This window comes from Pan paniscus, chromosome 7 (assembly GCF_029289425.2).
Source record: "Pan paniscus chromosome 7, NHGRI_mPanPan1-v2.0_pri, whole genome shotgun sequence".
Lineage (NCBI taxonomy): Eukaryota > Metazoa > Chordata > Mammalia > Primates > Hominidae > Pan > Pan paniscus.
In genome coordinates, this window is record NC_073256.2 from 126270575 (window position 1) to 126291591 (window position 21017).

At 35.6% G+C, this 21017-nt stretch overlaps 1 long non-coding RNA gene across 2 annotated transcripts in view; it reads right to left on the bottom strand.

Annotated features, from left to right (window-relative positions):
• LOC129398640 (uncharacterized) overlaps positions 1-21017 on the bottom strand; it is a 78185-nt gene that overhangs the window by 21642 nt on the left and 35526 nt on the right. The window contains exons 1-2 of one of the 2 annotated variants that reach the window (XR_008626472.1): positions 14038-14103; positions 3000-3133 (exon numbers count right to left, since the gene is read on the bottom strand). This is a non-coding gene — a long non-coding RNA (uncharacterized LOC129398640). Of the gene's footprint in view, positions 1-2999; positions 3134-14037; positions 14104-21017 lie in introns of those variants that run through there. The other variant, XR_010113007.1, reaches the window with a different exon arrangement.

Here is a 21017-nt window from a genome sequence, read left to right on the forward strand (position 1 = left end):
AAGAGAAATAGTGTCATGAGAGAAAAAGATAAGAGCTTTACAAAGGTGTTCAATGGTGCCAAATCCTGATGAGGTCAAAAAGATGTAACAAAAAAGAAGGTCATTGAATTTGACAAATGAGATGCCATTGAGGATGTGTGCCAAAGTATTTTTATTGAAGCAGTGGGAGCCAAAGCCAGATTGTGGGGAATTGGTGAGTCACAAAAGTAAAGAAGTAGAATAATGAATGGAAGTCAATCTGTAAAGCAGGTTGGTTGTGGGTTGGAGGAGGCATGGCAGTACTTAAAAGACACATAGGAATGAAGGAGGGCTTCCTGTTCTATTTTAAAGGGAACATGGAATTGTGGCCTTTTTTTCTTTAATGGTAGATATTTGATCAATCTTATGTGTTGATAAAGTCGAAGTTGAAAGTGCAGAAGAGAGGATAGACCACCAACAGTGGTCACAGTACTGAAAGTAAAAGAAGGGGTGGGGGACAAAAGCACAGAGTGGGGAGGTTTTAGTCTCAAGATAGAGGTTCCATGTTTCTTGAACTGTGACTAAAAAGAAGCAGATGAAAGTCAGCAAAGAGTACAAGTGAAAGGGAGGTCGGAAGAGACAGGAAGAGAGAAGTAACTTGGAGAAACTAATCAGGTCGCCCTTTTCAGACTCAATCATAAATGAAGACATGTTATCAGGAAAAGATAGTCATGTTAGGAAATCTTTACTGAAATCTAAAGACAGGGTAGGTCAACCAGAAAGACTCAAGAGGGTGAGAGATACAGAAACAGGCCATGCCCATTCACAGGCCAAGGGAGAGAGTGCTCAGTTAGGTCTACCTGGCAGATATATCACTAGTGAAGTACAACACATGAGATACTAGAGTCTTTAAACATTCCAATATTTTTATGAATTTCCCTCATTCTTATTTTATTCTAAGAACCTTTTTTGAATACCATTTTCCTGGTATAGATGTTTATTCCATCTTCAATTAACTTTCTCTTTTCGAATGAGTCAATAGGCATTCTGATTTTAGTAGTTTAGTCATTTATAAATTAGTGTGAGTCAAGTTTCTTATGCTAAATTAACAACAGCAGCGTGAGCGGATCTGAATTTTTGACATGCATATCTGACAGCTAGATGCTTGATTATGGTGAATACATTCATCTTGTGAGGCTTCCTAACAATCGGTGCAGCTCTGCTGGAGACATTCTAATCCAGGTGCATAACTTTCCTTCTTCCAATTCTGTTTGGAATATGGCTTTTAACTCATATATATATGAATTATATATAACTCTTCCTCTGTGTGGTGTGGCCAGTCTTGCATCAATTAAACTCTTTCTTTACTGTAATGCTATGGTCTCAGTAAAATGATTTTGTCTGCGCAGCAGGTAGGAAGAACCCGATGAGTGATTACGTTAGTGTTAGCTCCACACTTCCCATTATCACAGTGTTATAATATAGTAGAGGGTATATATATCCACATAGATATGTATATTTAGTATATATAGTATAATATATAGTATATACTATATAGAGTATATAATATATAGTATATATAATATATACTATATGTATATACTATATAGTGTATAATATATATATAGTAGAGGATAATGGTTAAGTGCATAAGCTTTGAAACCAGACAAACTGAATTAGAATCCAAGCTCTTCTACTTAAGCTGTATAATCTCAAGCAAGTTAATGCACTTCTTGCCTCAATCTCCTTATCTTAAAAATGGATATAATGCCGATACTACCTATTAATCTTTTGTTTTTGAAATAAATGAATTAATGTGTGTAAAGCTCTTAGTACAATTTGTGGCACATGGCATATACTTAGATAGTGTTAACTACTAGTGAAACAGCTCTTGCAAAATTATGATAATAAGAGAAGTCTGACATAGTTGACTCCATCTTGCTTTTAACCTCCAAGCTATCCTTGATCATTCCCACCATACGCCAAACTAACTTTGGGAGAAATTTACTTTGTAGGCTAGACTTAAAGCAAGAATGATAATAGCCCTTCCCAAAACTAAACAACCTTTATAAAATTTATGAAATTCCATAGGTTCGAATTTTGAGAGGGGCCTGGTTTCTGCTAAGATGTAAGTATAGTTCAACAATTATCAGCCTTTGTTCTGGAGGTCATGAGATTTGTAACTTCCTCATTAACCCTGTAGATAACATCACTATTGTAGAACTTAAGATTAGCCCTTTGAGATTTCTTTTCAGACTTTTGCACTTCTGACCACCACTGACTCCATTTGGACTCTTGACTCATGAATCAACCAGTCCTGTGGTCCCCACCCCCCACCCAGAGGTGGACTCAGTACACAAGGACCATGTTCCACTCTCCTGTGACGGCTTCTCCAACCAATCAGCAGCACCTATTTCCTAGTCCCCTGCTCACCAAACTGTCCTTGAAAACCCCTAACCTCCAAGTTTTTAGGGCAACTGATTTTAGTAATAACTCTCTTCCGTATGGCATGGCCAGTCTTGCATCAATTAAACTCTTTCTTTACTGCAATGCTGTGGTCTCAGTAAAATGATTTTGTCTGTGGGGCAGGTAGGAAGAACCTGATGGGTGATTACATTAGTGTTAGTTCCACACTTCCCATTATCACAGCCATGATAAACTGTGTCCTAAATTATACTTATTATCTTTTTTCCATTTTTTAACAAATATTTATTGAGTACCTTTTTTTGGTGCTTAACCTCATAGTGCTGGATATAAGGGAAACAATGGTGAATAACACAGAAAAAGGCCCTTGCCCCAACACATTTACTACCTGATAGGATAGAAGGTTGTAAGTAAATAATCAAACACAATAATATATGGTGCCTGTGCCTTAATGCCATAACAAGCAGCCCACTCAAATAAGAAAACCACATTTTATGAGTTCCATTCTCTCCCTCATCATCTGTACCCAAATCACTCAATTGTTTTAATTGTGAATGTAGACGAATGTGACTTAGCATTTTGTCTAGATTTGAATCTCTGAGGTATTTTTTATTAACCTGTAGTGTCATCAGGCAGCCAGGATCTTTTCATGTTTTTATCTGCAATCTGCAATGTGTAGACTTTTACCCTTATCCCTATTGCTTCATGGTCACAAGATGAATGCTGCATCTCCAGGTCACATGTCTAGAGTCTGGGAAAAAAGAAAGAAAGAGAAAGGGATGAAAGTTTAAGTGGGCTTTGTTCTTGTAAACAAGAAAGGAAAGTCTTCCACAGCAACTCTATCTGTATTTCTTTGGCCAGTATACTACCACATGATTGCCTGCAGTTAGAAGGAGGCTGAAATATTAACCATGTAACTAACAGTCATGCTGCTGTCTTAAATAAAAAGGGATTCTATTAGGAAGACAGAAGTTTGTGAAAATGTCATGAGGTGACTAGCAATTAATTAGAAAAATTAAAATTGCCTTTTATGTTAATTTTTTGGTAAACACTGAATCTTTAAAAGTAATTAACATCTTTGTGTTAAAACTGAAATTTCCACAAAAAACAAAATTAGGGAAATGAGATATTTTAACTAAAAATGTTTACATTATAACTAAATTAGTTAAAACCTTATAATGCTGTAATTTTCTGAATTCTTATTTTTTTATATAAAGTTTTAAAGTTTTATTTTTTCGAGTTTCTATTGGAGACCATGTAAATCTCATACCAGTACTTTAACAAATTGGTCTTTATAAAATCCACACAATATTCTGACCACCAAGCTAATGGGACAGACTTGAGTGACTACACATTACAAAATTAGTTTTTAAAGCCACTAAACAGATAACTACAACCCACAACAAGAACCAACAGCAAGCTCCGGGGAAGGGAAATAATCTGTATTTCACAAGTACTAGATATAATAATCAGAATGCCAGTTTTTAACAAAGAATTATAAGGCATGCAAGAAGAAATGGTAGCATGGCAAACTCAAAGGGAAAAAAATTAATTGACAGGAATCCCAGACATCGGAATTACTAGACAAATAGTTACATCAAGTGTCTTAACTATGCTTAAATAGCTAAAGGATAACATGGACAAAGAAAGAAAATTGAGAGAATGATGCATGAGCAAAAGTACAATAATTGAAAATCAAAAAGTCACTGGAGGGGTTCTATAGCAAATTTGAGCAGGCAGAAGAAAGAATAACAAAACATAAATATAGGTCAGTTGAAATTATGCAGTTTGAGGAACAGAAAAAAGAATGAAGAAAATGAACAGAGCCTAAGAAATCATGGAACAACATTAAACATAACAACATATGCATAGAGAAAGTCACAGAGGCAAAGAGGGAGAAAGAGGCATGTTATAGTTTGGATATTTGTTCCCTGAAACTCCATGTTAAAATTTGGTACCCAATTTTGAAGGCGAGGCTTAATTGGAAGTGCTTGGGTCATGGGGGCAGTTTCCTCATTAATGACTTAGTGCAGTCTTCATGGTCATGAGTAAGTTTTCACTCTATCAGTTCCTGTGAGAGCTGATTGTTAAAAAATAGCCTGGTACCTCCTCTGTCTCTCTCTTGCTTCCTTTCTGACACAGTCTGGATACTTGTCCCCACCCAGTTCTCATATTGAAATGTAAATCACAATGTTGGAGGTGGGCCCTTGTGGGAGGTGATTAGATCATGGGGGTGGTTTATAATGGTTTAGCACCATTCCCTGAGTGGGGTCTCACGATAGAGTTATCACGAGATCTGTTTGTTTGAAGATGTGTGGTACCTCCTCCTCACTCTGTCTCTCTCCTGCTCTGCCATGTGAGGATGGTGCTTGCTTCCCCTTCACTTTCTGCCATGATTGTGTTTCCTGAGTCCTCCCAGAATGACTCCTGTACAGCTTGTGTGGCTGTGAGTCAATTAAACCGCTTTTATTCATAAATTACCCAGTCTCCGGTAGTTGTTTATAGCAGTGTGAGAACAGACTAATTCAAATGGTTTATCACCATTCCCTTGGTGGTGTCCTTATGACAGTGAGTGACTTCTTGCAAAAAATGGTTGTTTAAAAGTGTATGGCACCTCCCCTCTCTCACTCTCTCTCTCTTGCTCCCATTCTTACCATGTGAGATGCCTGCTCCCCCTTCATGTTCTGCCATGAATGTAAGCTTCCTGGGGCCTCCTGAGAAGCTGAGCAAATGCCAGTACTATACTTCCTGTAAAGCTTGCAGAACAATAAGCCAATTAAATCTCTTTCCTTTGTAAATTATCCAGTCTCAAGTATTTCTTTATAGTGATGTAAAAATGGCCTAATACACTTTCTCACCATGTCATCTCTACACACACCATCTCCACTCCACTTTCCACTATGAGTGGAAGCAGTGTGAGGCCCTTACCAGAAGCAGATGCTGGTAACATGCTTCTTGTACAGCCTGGAGAATTGTGAGCCAAATAAACCTCTTTTCTTCATAAATTACGCTACCTCGGGTATTCTTTTATAGCAAATGGACTAAGATGGGACAGAAAATATATTTGAAGAAACCAATGGCTAAAAATACCAACATTTAATGAAAGACATGAATCTACATATTCAAGAAGCTCAACAAATTCCAAATAGGATAAACTCAAAGATAACCAAACTTAGTCCATTTAGGCTGCTAACACAATTTACCATAAACTGGATGGTTTATATACAAGAGATACTTATTTGCAGTTCTAGATATGGGGGAGTTCAACCAAGATTGTCTGATAAGGGCTTGCTCTCTGGTTCATAGATGGTGCCTTCTTGCTGCATCCTCACAAGGTAGAAAAGGACAAATAAAGTCCTTTTGTCCTATTTTATAAGAGCACTAATCCCATTCATGAGGGCTCCACTTTCATATCCTAAGCACCTCCCAAAAGTCCCACCATTTAATACCATCACACTGAGGATCAGGTTTTAACACATAAATTTTGGGGGCAAACAATTAGACCATAGCACACACCAACATACATTATAATTAAACTGTCCAAAGCCAAAAGCAGATAAAATCTTGAAAGCAGAAAGAGAGAATGACTTTTCATGCACAAGGGATCCTCAATAAGATAAATAGCTAATTTCTCTTCAGAAACCATGGAGATCAAAAGACGATAAGATGACATATTTAAAATGTCAAAAGAAAAATAAAACTGCCAATGAAGAAATCTATATCCAGAAAAACTGTCCCTCAAAATTGAAGGAGAAATAAAGACATTTCCAGGTGAAAAAAAGCTGAGAGATTTCACTGTTAGTAGAACTGCCCTACAATAAATTATAAAGGTTTTGCGTTCTATATACTAACAACAAACTATCTGAAAATAAAATTAATAAAACAATTCTATTTATAAAAGCACCAAACAGAATAAAATATTTAGGAATAAACTTAACCAAGGAGGTGAAAGACTTGTACACTGAAAACTACAATATCTTGATACAAAAATTTTAAAAGACACAAATAAATGCAAAGATATCCTGTGTTCATAGATTAAAAGACTAATATTGTTAAAATGTCTATACTACCTAAAGTGATCTATAGATTCAATGCAATTTTCATAAATATCCCAAATGGCATTTTTTTTACAGACACAGAAAAAATAATTCTAAAATTCACCTGGGAAAACAAAAGACCCAGAATAGCCAAAGCAATTTTGATAAAATGAAACAAAGCTGGAGGCATCATACTTCCTGGAGTCAAAATATATTACAAAGCATTAACCTCACATGGTGGCATGTGCTTGTAGTCCTAGCTACTTAGGATGCTCAGGTGGGAGGATTGCTTGAGCCCAGGAGTTTGAGAGATATGATTGCACCACTGCACTTCAGCCTTGGTAACAGAGTAAGACCCCGTCTTAATTTATATATATAACAAATGTATATAATAAATTATTTATAACAAAGCTATATAATTTATATTTTATATTATAAATATATAGTATAATATATAATATAAATTATATGATATATATTATATATTATATTTCATATATTATATATAAATCATATATAACAAAGTTATGGTAACTGAAACAGTATAGTGCTGGCATAAAAACAGACATATATACCAATGGAACAAAATAGAGAGCCTAGAAATAAAATCATATCTATACAGTCACCTGATCTGACATAGCCACCAAGAATACACAATGGAGAAAAGATAGTCTCTTCAACAAATGGTTTTGGGAAAATAAATATGTATATGCAGATAAATGAATTTGGACCCCTATCTCATACCATATACAAAATCAGCTCAGAATGAATTAAAGACTTAAATATAAGACCAGAAACTATACAATTACTAGGGGAAACAAGGAAAAAACTCCATGACATTCGTCTAGGCAACAATTTCATGGATATGAACCCCAAGAGCACAGACAAGAAAAGCAAAAATAGGCAAGGGAGTAGCATCAAACTAAAAAGTGGGACTAGATTCTACACAGCAATGGAAACAGTCAAGAGTGAAAAGACAACTTATGGAATGGGAGAAAATATTTGCAAGCCATATATCTGATAAGGAGTTAATATACCAAAATATATATGAAGCTCCTATAACTTAATAGCAAAAACCAAAACAAGCATACCTTGTTTTATTATGCTTTGCTTTATTTTTATTTTATTTTTTCAGACAGAGACTTGCTCTGTCGCCCAGGCTGGAGTGCAGTGGCACGACCTCGGCTCACTGCAACCTCTGCTGCCCAGGTTCAAGTGATTCTCCTGCCTCAGCCTCCCGAGTAGCAGGGATTACAGGTGTGTGCCACCACGCCTGGCTAATTTTTGTGTTTTTAGTAGAGATGGGGTTTCAGCATCTTGGCCAGGCTGGTCTTGAACTTCTGACCTTGTGATCCACCCGTCTCGGCCTCCCAAAGTGCTGGGATTACAGGCGTGAGCCACCATGCCCAACCTATTGTGCTTTGCTTTATTGCACTTTGAGATATTGCATTTTTTACAATTTGAAAGTTTGTGGCAACATTTTCCCAAGTTTAGTCTTGGTAATGCCATTTTTCCAACAGCATGTGCTCACTTTGTGTCTCTGTCTCACAATAATTCAAACTTTTTCATTATTATGATATCTGTTATTGTGATCTGTAATCATGGATCTTTGATATTACTATTGCCATTGTTTTGGGGTGCTGAGGACCATGTGCATATAAGATGGCAAACTTAATTGATAAACATTGTGTATATTCTAATTGCTTCGCTGGCCATTCTTCCATTTCTTTTTCCCTCCTCAGGCATCTCTATTCCCTGAGATACAATAATATTGAAATTTAAGCCAATTAATACCCAAGCAATGGCCTCTAAGTGTTGAAGTGAAAGGGAGAATTGCATGTCTCTCACTTTAAATCAAAAGCAAGCAATGAGTGAGCTTAGTGATGAAGGCATGTCACAAGCTGAGATAGGTTGAAAGCTAGGCCTCTTGCACCAAACAGCCAGGTTATGAATGCAGAAGAAAAGTTCTTGAAGAAAATTAAAGGTGCTATTCCAGTGAACACGTGGATGATAAGAAAGCAAAACAATCTTGTTGTTGATATGGATAAAGTTTTGGTGTTCTCAATAGAAGATGAAAGCAACCATAACATTATCTTATGCCAAAGACTAATTCAGAGCAAGACCTTACCTCTCTTCAGTTCTACAAAGCCTGAGAGAGGTAAGAAAGGTGTAGAAACATAGTTTGAAACTAGAAGAGATTGGTTCATGAGGTTTAAGGAAAGAAGCCATCCCCATAAAAATCCTTCTTAAAAATGCAAAGGGAAGCAGCAAGTGCTGATGTAGCAGCTGCATCAAGTTATCCAGAAAATCTAGCTAAGTGATGGCAGAGGCTACACTAAACGATAGATTTTTGAATGTGGACAAAATAGCCTTCTACTGGAAGAAGATGTCATCTAGGATTTTCATAGCTAGATAGGAGATGTCAATGCCTAGCTTCAAAACTTCAAAGGACATCTAGGCTTTGTTGTTCTATGTAGGAACCCTGGGGATTTTTGGAATGGCAAATGAGCATTGGCTTCCATTTAAAATTACCAGCTGCATTAGCTTCTAGGAAGGGAATCAGCCTGTCCTTTGAACCCTCAAAATGTATAAAGAAAAATTTGACAGAATGGAAGGCAAAAATGGACAATTCAACAACAAGAGCTGATACCCCAACACTCCACTTTTAATAATGGGTAAAACAACTAGACAGAAGATAAATAAGAAAACAGAGGACCTGAACAACATAGTAAACCAAGCAGATCTAATAGACATATATAGAATAATCCACCCAATAACAGCAGAATACTCATTCTCATCAAGTACACATGGAAGATTCTCCAGGACAGACCATATGTTAGCCCACAAAACAAGTCTCAACAAATTTTAAAATATTGAAATTATACAAAGTATCTTCTCAGAAAAAAACAGAATGAAATGAGAAATCAGTAACAGAAGGAAAACTAGAACATTTACAAATATGTGGAAAATAACACTTTTGGCAACTAATGAGTAAAAGAAGAAATAAGGGAAATTAGAAGACACTTAGAGATTAATGACAACTAAAACACAACAAACCAAAATTTATAGGATGCAGCAAAAGCTGTGCTCAAAAGAAAATTTATAAACATATGCATTAAAAAATAAAGATCTCAAATCAAAACCTAACTTTCCACTTTAGGGAACTAGAAAAAAAAGGCAAACTAGGTTTAAATCTAGTAGAGGAAGGAAATAATGAAGATTAGAGTGGAGATATAAAACAATGTAAAACCAAAGAGCATTAGGGATTTGAGATTAGGTGAAAAGTATAACGTATGTGTAATTCAAATCCCAGAAAGAGAGGAGAAAGAGAATGGAGAAAAAAGCAGTATTTAGAAATAATTACAAGAATTTTTGAAAACTCATAGATTCAAGAAGCATAAAAAATTCCAATCAGGAAAAATGCAAAAGGAAGCACACTTCGTGTTACTCAGGAAACTATATACAGAAAAAAAAGTTAAAAGCATCTACAGGGAAAAAGAACATAAACTTAAAAGGAGTAATAATAATATTGACATTTTATAAGCATGAAATCCAGAAGACATTGAAGATCATTGAAGTCTTGAAACAAAATTACTACCAACTCAGAAATTCTATACTGAGTAAAATATCCTTCACAATTAAAGGCAAAATAAAAAACCTTTCGAAAGAAACAAAAACTAACAGCATTTATCCCAGAAGACCTATGCTAAAAGAATTATTAAAATGAATTATTCACATGGCAGGTATGTAATTCCACATGGAAGCACAGATATCTAGGAGGAAATGAGAAATGATGTAAAGAGTGGGCACAAGAGTAAATTTAAATGAATATTGACTATAGAAACAATTGTAATATGTTAGTCATTTTAAAATACTTGTTTAGTTAACGCATGAAAACAATTCTAAAATGATGAGAAGATGGTAAATGGAGTTAAGTGTTCCATGGGAACCATGGAACCTCTCATATATATGGGGGTTTAAAAATTCAAGGATGCATATTGTAGTCTCCATGGCAACCATCAAAATAATAGTAAAATATTACATGGCTAACAAGCTTATAGACAAGAAAAACCTAATAAGAATACTAATCAGAAAAACATAACTAACAAGCTAATAAATAGGAAATACAATAATAGAAATATTTAATCATAAAATAGCAAGAAGAGCAAAGGCATGGTAAAATAGATGAGATAGATAATTAATATAGATAACTAACAGATTTAACAGCAACTATGTATATTAATTTAAACAGGCTAAATTTTTCAATTAAAAGACAAAGATTGATTGGGTTAAAATTTTTTAAAAATAGATACATCAGAAATAGAAGAACAAGAAGAAAATATATATACCATGTTTTAAATTTTTAATTTGTGTTTATTAATATTGCCCTGCATGCACACACAAGGTTTCTAAAACAGAGATCTCTAGAGTTCTCTCACTATCTAGCCAATCATATAACCTTCCAAACTTGTTTCACTTCAGGTCCCAAGTTTGAGTAAGATTTGCTAAGAAAATCTTAACTACCCAGAATCATAAAAGAAAGTTTCTCTGCAACACTAACCAAAAGAAAGGCAGAGGTCGGGCGCAGTGGCTCACACCTATAATCCCAGCACTTTGGGAGGCTGAGGCAGGCGGATCACCCGAGGTCAGGAGTTTGAGATCAGCCTGGCCAACATGGTGAAACCCTGTCTCTACTAAAAATACAAAAATCAGCCAGGTGTAGTGGCGCACACCTGTAATCCCAGCTATTCCAGAGGCTGAGACAGGAGAATTACTTGAACCCAGGAGGCGGAGGTTGCAGTGAGCCGAGATTGTGCCACTGCACTCCAGCCTGGGCAACAGAGCGAGACTCTGTTTCAAAAAAAAGCAGATAGCTGTTCTAAAGCATACAAATAGCATACAAAAAAGCACACTAATGGGCTTTCAGAAAAACAGCATATTACAGTTAAAGAGGAAATTTTCATAAAGAGAAAGGTATCAAATTCACATGGAAAATATAACGATGAGCCAATAACATAAGTTTAAGATATATAATTCAAAAACTATCAGGACAGGTGTACATCATTTCTCAAATCCTATTGGTAAGAATTTAGTCACACACTCCAAAGGAAAATGTGGAGAATTGTCTGGATGTTTGGCAAGCAATATTGTCTCTTCCATGCCTGCCTTCTGAAACTTGCTCCAATTCATCCTTTACATTTCCAGAGTAATTGAAAAGTAAATATCATTTTATTACTCTAAAAATATTATCTGGTTCCCCCCAGTGGAATACAATCCAGATTCCTTAGTCTGTCATTTAAGGCCTTTCACATCCTGGACCCAAAGCCTTTTCAGTTTCAACTTCTGCTTCCTCCCCTGGTCACCTAGAAAATGACTTGTTCAGATTTTCTTGTTCATAATGTTTGTTTGTTTGTTTGTTTGTTTTTAACCAACAATGTCCTCCTTTGCCTTTCTGCATGTTGAAATCTTGTATTTCTTTGCAAAACTGAAATGTTTTCTGCATAGTCTTTCTAATCCCCTTTATCAAGATTAATTGTTCTCACCCCTGGAAACTCACAAGAATTTTGTTTATATTTCAAATGTAGCATTTACTCTAGTCTGACTTGTATAATCATCTCAGCCACCTCTCCATTATGCTACACTGTTCAAAGAAAGCTTTGTGACATATTTCTACCTTTCACTGGAAAAACATCAGCTAAGAAGAATTTATTGCTCAGGACAACTTATTAAGCCAAGAATCACAGAAGTAAGGGAGAGAAACAATCAAGACTCTAGTAGTCTTGGAGACATAAGCTAGATAAGTAAGGAAGTATAGTTACGGCAAAAGGAGTCTGATAACACCAAAATTATAAACTACTGGGGGAATGTGCAGATTTAGACTCTATCTAAGATACTATTGGTAACCCATTTGACTTCCTGCAGTGTATAGGGAACAGTATACATAAATTCTCCTTGCATTCACAGTCACATAGATTCTATTATTATATCAAGCCCCAAAATAGAAACCAAATCAAATACTGACTGGTATATCATTAATAAGAAAAGAAACTAGGCTTTGAAATGAGATACAGTTGTAAAACTTGTCTCAAGAAGTGGTAATTCTAGAAGAAAAAAAGAGAATGAGTGCTACTCAGGTAAAGTTTCCTCAAGACATCTATCACCATTAAAAATATTTATTAAGTGCCTACTTGTGAGTTATGAACTGATGGCTCTTATACAGGCATTTAATAAAGAAGATGTGCATTTAATTTGGAATCACAGCATTCATTGAATCTTTATAATTAACAAATTATTTCATAGATTTCAGTAGAATTCCAAAGTTAAATAATAAAATTTATTATTTGAAAAAAAACCATATTTTGTTGATTTAGCTATGGCAATCCAGTTCCTGAAATTAAACTGTACTAACCCTGTGAAAATAGCAAAATTTAAATGTAATGACATAAAATTCTTCCTTAGAACTTAGTCTGATTGTTTAGGTGAGGGATATTGCAAAATTGGAGTAAGAGAATCCAAAGGAAATGAAAGCTTTTGAAGGTTAAATTGCAAAGGTTTCATCCTCTTAAATTACCTGGAAATATGTGAGCAAGAAAAACACACATTCCTTTCCTTCTGTGACATTCTTTTAGTTAATTAAATCCCCATATGTTGCTCACTTGAAAGTACAGGTGAGGATCTGATATTAAATTGCCCTTTCAGAAGAATAAAAATTCACCCTAACTCTTGGTTTCTCACATTCAGTGGGGCTGTGAAGAATTTAATAAGGAGTAGAACTCAAATTGGGATGAGAAAGGATGTTTTGCTATTCAGTAAGTGATTTTTTATCTACTTTGGGCCTTGATAGAATAATAGAATCTGCCTGTGGGATCTCTGTATAATTTTATGCTCTGTACAATTGAGGAAAATAAACACTAAGGATACTATTGTTCTCTTAAATAGAGTCTAAACTACACAGTTCTAATAATTTATAAACTAGGGGTTATCACACTCAAACTTTTTTTATATCAAACTAGATCTACACTATAATCTATGGGGTCTGGATAAAAGTAGAAAATATCTCTGGAGATATATTTGGAGGATAAAGCACATGGAAGGTAAAATACACATTATTGTGCAGATTCACTTCCAAAACGTGTGTAGAAAACATCAGTGGTTTAGGCAGATTCCTTGGCAAGGGGCTGCCTGATATTTCCTCCCAGTGAGCTAAGAACATTTAGATTCTTTAGCATAGGTTTTTAAAATGTACAAATATTTTATAGCCAATTTCAAAATTAGGACCCTGATCTCAGTAGAACTCTTAAAAATTAAATTTAAGCTTTATAGCTTAAATGTATATAAAGCTATTCTGCCCATAGCTTTAAATGACAGAAACAATGATTAAAATCAAATAGATGGCAAATTAAGTACTATTTCTATGGAGAATGAAATGCAAAGACTGCTTTTTAGGTAACAGACCACTTAATCAATCAGCCTCTAAGGGTACTATTATGCTTTACAGTTAATGCCAATATTTTATACAAACTGTCAGGGCATTCTATATGCTAGTACTTCAAAATATCTCCAGAAACCAACCACTTCTTACCACCCTCATTGCTCCCAAGACACCGACACCTCTTACCTGGATTGCTGCAAGAGCCTCCTAACCAGTCTTTCTGCTTCCACTCTTTTCTCCCTTATAGTCTCTTCTCAACACAGTTGTGGGAAGAGCAATTCTAAATATAAGGCAGAACATGTGACTCCTCAAACCCTGTAATGACTTCCGTGTCCCAGAATACAATCCAAAGTCCTTACAATGACTTCCTTTGGGTTCTCTAAACACAGCCTGTGACAAGGAATCTTGTAAAAGTGATACGGTGAAGGTGCGATCCCACATGCAACCTGTAAGGGGGAGAGTAAAGCAGGACAAAGAGGGAGAAAGAGTCAAGAAACAAGGTCATCTCAAGTAACGTTGACATTGGCCTGATCCACACAGGAGGGCTCTGGTACATATATGGATCATAGAGGTATCTCCTCTTGAGGCAAGGAGACCAGACTTTTAGACCCTCCTATCTGTCAACCATTGGCTGAAGGCAAGAGGTGACTCCTCAGGTTATGTGGCTGCTGTCTGCCCAGCACTCACAGCAGTAGGGAAGCAGTGCATGGACCTGGTGAGAAGCTACTGCCCTGGAGAAGCTACTGCAGTGATCTATACAGCCTTACACAATGTGGCATCCAGTATCTCTCTGACCTCATCGTCTGTCACTCAAACAAAAAGACTTTCACTATTTCATTCAATAAATGACACAAATAGCAAGCACCGTTCAAGGTTCCAGAGGTTGCAGTAGAATAAGACAGGTAAGGTCCTTAAAGTCATAGAGATTACATTCTAATTAGAGAGACAAAATATCTCAAACAATTTGCAAACATAAAAAGATCTGCAGTGATCCAGTCTAGAAAGAGAATTAAAATAGCACAAGATGTAATAGTTACTGGGTGTTAGAATTAGATATTACAGAAGGGCTTTTTCCTAAAATATTACCTAACCTTAACTTTTAATAAAAAGAGCCAGCCAGGCTAAAAGCATTCCATGAGAAGTAACAGGTAGTATAAAGAATATAAATTAACAATAACACCAGCAATAACAACAAATAGGTCAGTATTTCTAGAAAATAGAGGTAAAGGGGATGATGGTATCAGGTAGGAACAGAAGTATAGATAGCGACTACAAATAATTCCAAGAATTTTGCTATAAAAAGGAGTCAAGAAAAGAGGTTGATTGTTGGAGGATCATTGGAGTGGGGTAGGTTTTTAGTTGTTTGTTTTGCTTTTTCACAGGATGGATGATATTTTAGCAAGTTTGTATGCTGACAAGAGTGAACAGGTAAAGAGGAAGGCATTGGTGGTGTGTGAGAGTAGCGATAATTTCAGGAATGAAGTCTTCAGAAGTCATTTGTGGTGATGTTAACTTTGATAACAACAAGAATTCCATATTCACAGGAGGACAGGTAGAGAGGTCATTAAATTTAGCTATGGAAATATTCGCTCATGAGCTGAGAGTTAGGGCAGGAAGTGGTTGTTTGAGGTTTGAGGAGAGAAAAAAGGTGTAAAATGGCTATGTAGATTGTGCAAAAGTGAGCAATTACAGAAATGTCAAAGAAAACAAGAACCTTCCTGTACTGTTGAAAGTGTAAATAATGTAGCTACTTTGGAAAGCACTTGGTAACATTCAATGAAACAAAGAATGTGTGTATATGCTATATATCTGCTATTAAATTATTTGCAATATATTCCAGAGAATATTTTAAATAGACACAGAAAGATGTGTGGGCAAAAATTTGCACCCAGCATTATTTCCATAGTAGAAATGTGTCCATCGGTTGAGAGATGGATAGATAAACTGTCAAAAATGCATGCAGGAGTCAAAAGAATGGGTAACTTACGGACATATTACAAGGCTAGATGTCTAATACATGATGTTCAGTCTAAAAAGGCAGAAGCAGAATGAGAAGCATAATAAAGTATCTTCAAATTAAACACACAAAATGATATTGCATATTATTCTTTTGACACAGATGTTTAAACATTGGTATAGCTGGTGGGAAAAAAAGAACGAGGTCTAGATAAAAGATGATGATAAACATTAAAGTAAAATAAAATGAGGGCTGGCATGAATTAATGATAACAGTTTGCAATAACTCTGATTAGTTTATTGTATATTCAAAGTCCCCCAAACACAACAATAAAAAAAATAAGCTGGGAGAAATGGCTCATGCCTGTAATCCCGATGCTTTGGGAGGCCGAGGTGAGACGATGGCTGGAGCCCAGGAAGTTGAGACTAGTGATATAGCCTAGAGAGAGCTTGTCTCTAAAAAAAAAAAAAAAAATTAAAAAAACACAGAATACTAGATATAGAAAATAAAATAGTGCACATATTGTTTACAAAAAGAACAAATTTATAAGCATCTGCTAGAAATTTCAGAGGAGGGAGATCCTCTAAGTTTTCCAGTGAGCAAGGAAGGATGAGTAGAAATTACAGGACTTCTATAGTACCCATTATTACTCATTTGAGACTTATGAGAGATCATTGATAACAAATTTATTTAGTGTGTCAAGTTTATTGTCCTATTTTAGTTAACTTAAATGTTGATGAAGACTTTTCTTAAGCTTCATTCTAACTTTTACTCCTGTCCATATTTTTCACCATGATTACCTCAACAGACATATACAATGGGTGTTTGGAGAAAGCTAAACTCCAAGATTTGGGATGTATACTTATATTACTGTTTTTTTTCCCCCTAATTAACTTTGTCTGGTCCCTTCTTGTGTTGAGTGCAGGATCTCCCAAGTGTGTTACTGTTAACATTTTGAGCTGGATAACTCTTTCCTGTTGGGGGAATGTCCTGTGTATTTTAGGATTTTAGCAGCATACCTGATCTCTACTCAACAGGTACCAGTATGACAACCAAAACTGTCCTCAGATATTGCCAGATGTCTTCTGAGAGTTTATCAGAGAGCTAAAGTAAAGGTTAAGTAATTCTTAAGAAGTTGATCAGATTTACTGTATATTCTTCCATCAACTGCCTAGTCTCTGCAGAGACTCAGTGCATATCGAATCCCATAAAAAACAATGTATAAGAATATTCAAATAACAGAAATGTATGTCATGAGTTTCTGTAGGGACACTTGAAAAAATACTTTAATATTTAGACAGTTAGGTCAAATCAGATGAAATTTTGATATTGAACCAACATGGCAGTTTCATATTGTTCCACCTAATATTTATCAAAAGCTGCTATTGTGTTGTTTATTTCCCCTGTTAGAACTTAGTTTCCCTGAGCATTCATTGCAATATCTCTTACTTCTAATACAGTGTCTAACACAGTGCGTGCACTCTGTAAACATGGATCATAAATGCTAATTAACACATACGAACATAATTATACATTTAACTAGAATAGTTATAGGAATATAAGACATTATTTAATAGCAGAAAACATCTTTTGCTGTAGTGACTTGAAAAAATTTTGACCTCCTCAAGATGTTCATTACATAATTTTAGTCATCTCATGCATTTCTTCATCCAATAGTTCTAATATGAGCTTCAGAGTGGGACATTTCAAAGTTTGAATTCCAGCAGCATTGTATGCCAGCTGTCTGGCCTGGTCTGTAAATAAATATGACAATACTTACATCAATGGATTGTTGCGATGATTAAATGTCACAACATATACAAAACACCCAGCGCAGTGTTAGCTCAGGTCTGGTATTCAATGAATGTTAGGTAATTTTTGTTTTCGTTTTTGTTTTTTTCCCTAGGTACCCATTCCTATTGATTAAAGTTCTTAGAATTTGCCTCTTTTTGGGGTTCTTTTTGTTTTTGACATTTTTCTTCAACTTGGATAATATTTTTCAGCTGAGGATTTATTCAAGCAAAGTAGGAATTCAGGGGCTATGTAGTATGCCTATTTCATTTCTCAAGCTAAAAATAAATTTCCATTAACTATACATATAGATGTGTATTTAATTGAATTCTGTACTTGGTTGATGAACAGAATTTTATGATTTGCTTATTATTAGAATTTAACATAATGACCTCCCACTATAGTCATACTTCTTAAGGTATTTAACATTGAAATGAAGTTTATTTAATCTTTGCACATAGGAAGAATAATTATATTGCAATTGCACAATTGTTAAAAGATATCAAGTGCATTTATGCATTTTCCATTTCAGTTAAATTATACACTAAGCATAATAGCTTAAAAAATACTTCTTTTTTACTTAAAATGTTTTTCCTTCTAAGAAAGCTTACAAATTAAATCTCACAAAGATAACCTGCTATCTTAAAAAGATCACACACGTTGTACGCAGAGCAAATGTCAGCGTTCCAGAATTTTATTTTTTAAAGGGAGCATTTAGTTAACACAAATCAATTTGCAAAAGTGTTTCATTCCCTTTTTGGTTCCAAAGTGAATTGAATTCTCCCTTATTATTTGATTCTAATTTATTAGCAGTTTCAATATCTGCTCCTACAAAAATGCCACCCTTTTGCAACCAGAAATACTTTCCAAGAATATAGGACAACTAAATCAGTTTAATAATATATTTCATATAGCAAGAAAAAAACCCTTCAAAAGTTGATTTTAAAACATCATAATACAAAAGAATTAAAAAAAGTTAATACCAAGAGTTTAAAAATCACACCAAAACCTACCTTCTTTGCAAAAAGGTCTCCAGATACCGACTCTACTTGCTTTGTCTTGCTCTGCAACTCTAGGTGATAATCCTGGCTTATTAAATGCACTCTAATAATGCACACTTCGGGGATAGATGTAAAACAAAAGGAAGAGTACATTTCAATATGTTGACACTTCTCTTGTGTACATTTCATTAGCCAAGATGCATTGTGCATGCGCACACACGCACACACACATACATTCAGCACTCCATTTCCTTTCCCAGCTTAGAAAAATTGAGTGTGCCATTCTTCCCCTTTCTGGCCTTTTTCATGTCCATTGAGATGAAAACCTTCCACACTTTCCCTTATTTCCTTATTTATCATGATAATATTGTCTTCAAGTCACCTTGCCCCTTGATCCCCTTAAGAAGGTGTGGCTCTTACTCCATGAAGACTCAGGGATTCCCCTTGCTTTATTCTATTATTGATTTGGCAGTTGTGGGCACATTCTAAATGGCAGATACTGGAGAAGCAAAGATTAACAAACTTAGATGAGCTTCATCTGGCTCTAGTCAGACTAATTATGTGTCTTCATCTGTCATGTTATATATATGCCCTGTCCCATTTACTTCGCACAAAAACAAAGATATCATTTTCTCCATTTCAGAGGGAAGAAAACCATTTCATGGAAGTTCAACAATTTCCCCAAGGGCACACAGCTAGTAAGCAGAAGAGCTGAATTCATAACTCACGTTTCTGACCCCAAAGCCTACAGTCTTTCTTCTCACTGCTGATTTCCCTGACCATCTGACCTATCCCACTGAGCCCTGACAGCACCGTTGTATCTGCTTGTATGACCGGTCATTAGATCTGTGCCCTAGTACACCCCCACTTTATCCCTAGGCTGTGGGGGTTATTGAAGGTCTTGCTTCCACCAGACATAGAATGGAGCAATAATTTCCTCCATGACCAAATCTAGCTACACATCTTCTCCCATACTTTCTGCTCCCTCCTCCTGAATGAGTTTTACCCATTTGATTTTCTGTAATCCCCTCCCACCCCACCTGCCACACACAATTATGTGTGTATGAAGTGTTCTTCATGCACTTTGCACAAGGTGAGGAAAGTTCAACAGTAATTCATTATATATGTGCTGCAATCTCAACTGTTGATTTTAGAGTCTCAAAATTTTGTTGTATAACCAGGACAAAAATGTTACTATACAAGTTTGGTCTCCAGAGGTTTATTAAGGAAGTGGCATCCTTTGTTGTCAGTAAGGCTAGTTTTTTTCTTGTGCTTACTAAGAGTTGTGAGTAGAAATCTAGAGCTTCTTTATGAACCCCCCCACCCCCCACATCTAACATCCCAACAGAAACCCAGAATTTACAAACTCACTCCCAAAACTTCCAGTTATCTTTACTATATGAGTAGATTTCTCCAGGTCCCTAGCAACTGCTGTCAATATGAATTGTTTTGCTATAACTTTTGAGTGACTTTGGAAACCTTAGTTTTCAAGGAAGTTTGGTTTGATTTTAATCAGAAGCAACTACCTATAGTGCTTTCTGACAGCCTGCTAAGTGCTTTGGCTGAAGTCCACTTTTTCTTTTTATTTGCTACCTTGATCTTAAGAGGTATGCACTTGGCATGCAAGCAAAGTTGTAGAAAGGAAAATAAAAGGCAGCTCAGCCAAAATGTCTCAGGATATTTTTTTAACTTCCTATTTATGGTTAGACATATATAAAGGCTTATGTAAAAGTAAATAAAAAAGAAGCTGAAAATACATAAGCATATAGAGAAAAAATGCCCTTATGTCATATTATTGAGGCAAACTACTTCAAAACTTAATATCCTTTCAGCCTGCTACATATTTCAGTGAAAAAGGGAAAAAAATGAACATAAATGGTAAAAGTCATAAAGTATGTTGGCTAGTGGTATGTGTCTGCCTTGGCAAGTTAAGGCTGCATTAGAAATTCTTTTCCTAGCAAGAAATATTTAGACAAAATCCAAAAGATTGATTTAATGAAACTAATGGGTACACTAGGAGAATTCCAAGTTTGCCTAGAGCTGGAGAAGCCAGCAGAAGGAAGAGGAAGACATTTATTTGATGCCTAATAATCCTGGACTCCTACTCCTCACAAAATTCTCAAATATTGTAACTCAAGGTGCTAACTTGGATCACTTTGCCCTCCCAAACCCACATACTAGTGACTTTATCTCCATGGCTTCTCTTGTGTAAAATAACTTTCAAGGAAACTTACAAACTAGTGGATGGGAATTTAAAAATTTACAATAAACATACTACAAGACAAAAGTCGGCTAGTACTATGAGAGGGATACAACAAAGTTAATTGCATGTTCAAAGGAGGGAAAGAACGCATTCAGTATTTTTATTGGGGAATAGAGAAAAAGTGTAGGGATGGTTGATGCAGAAGTACCTTTGC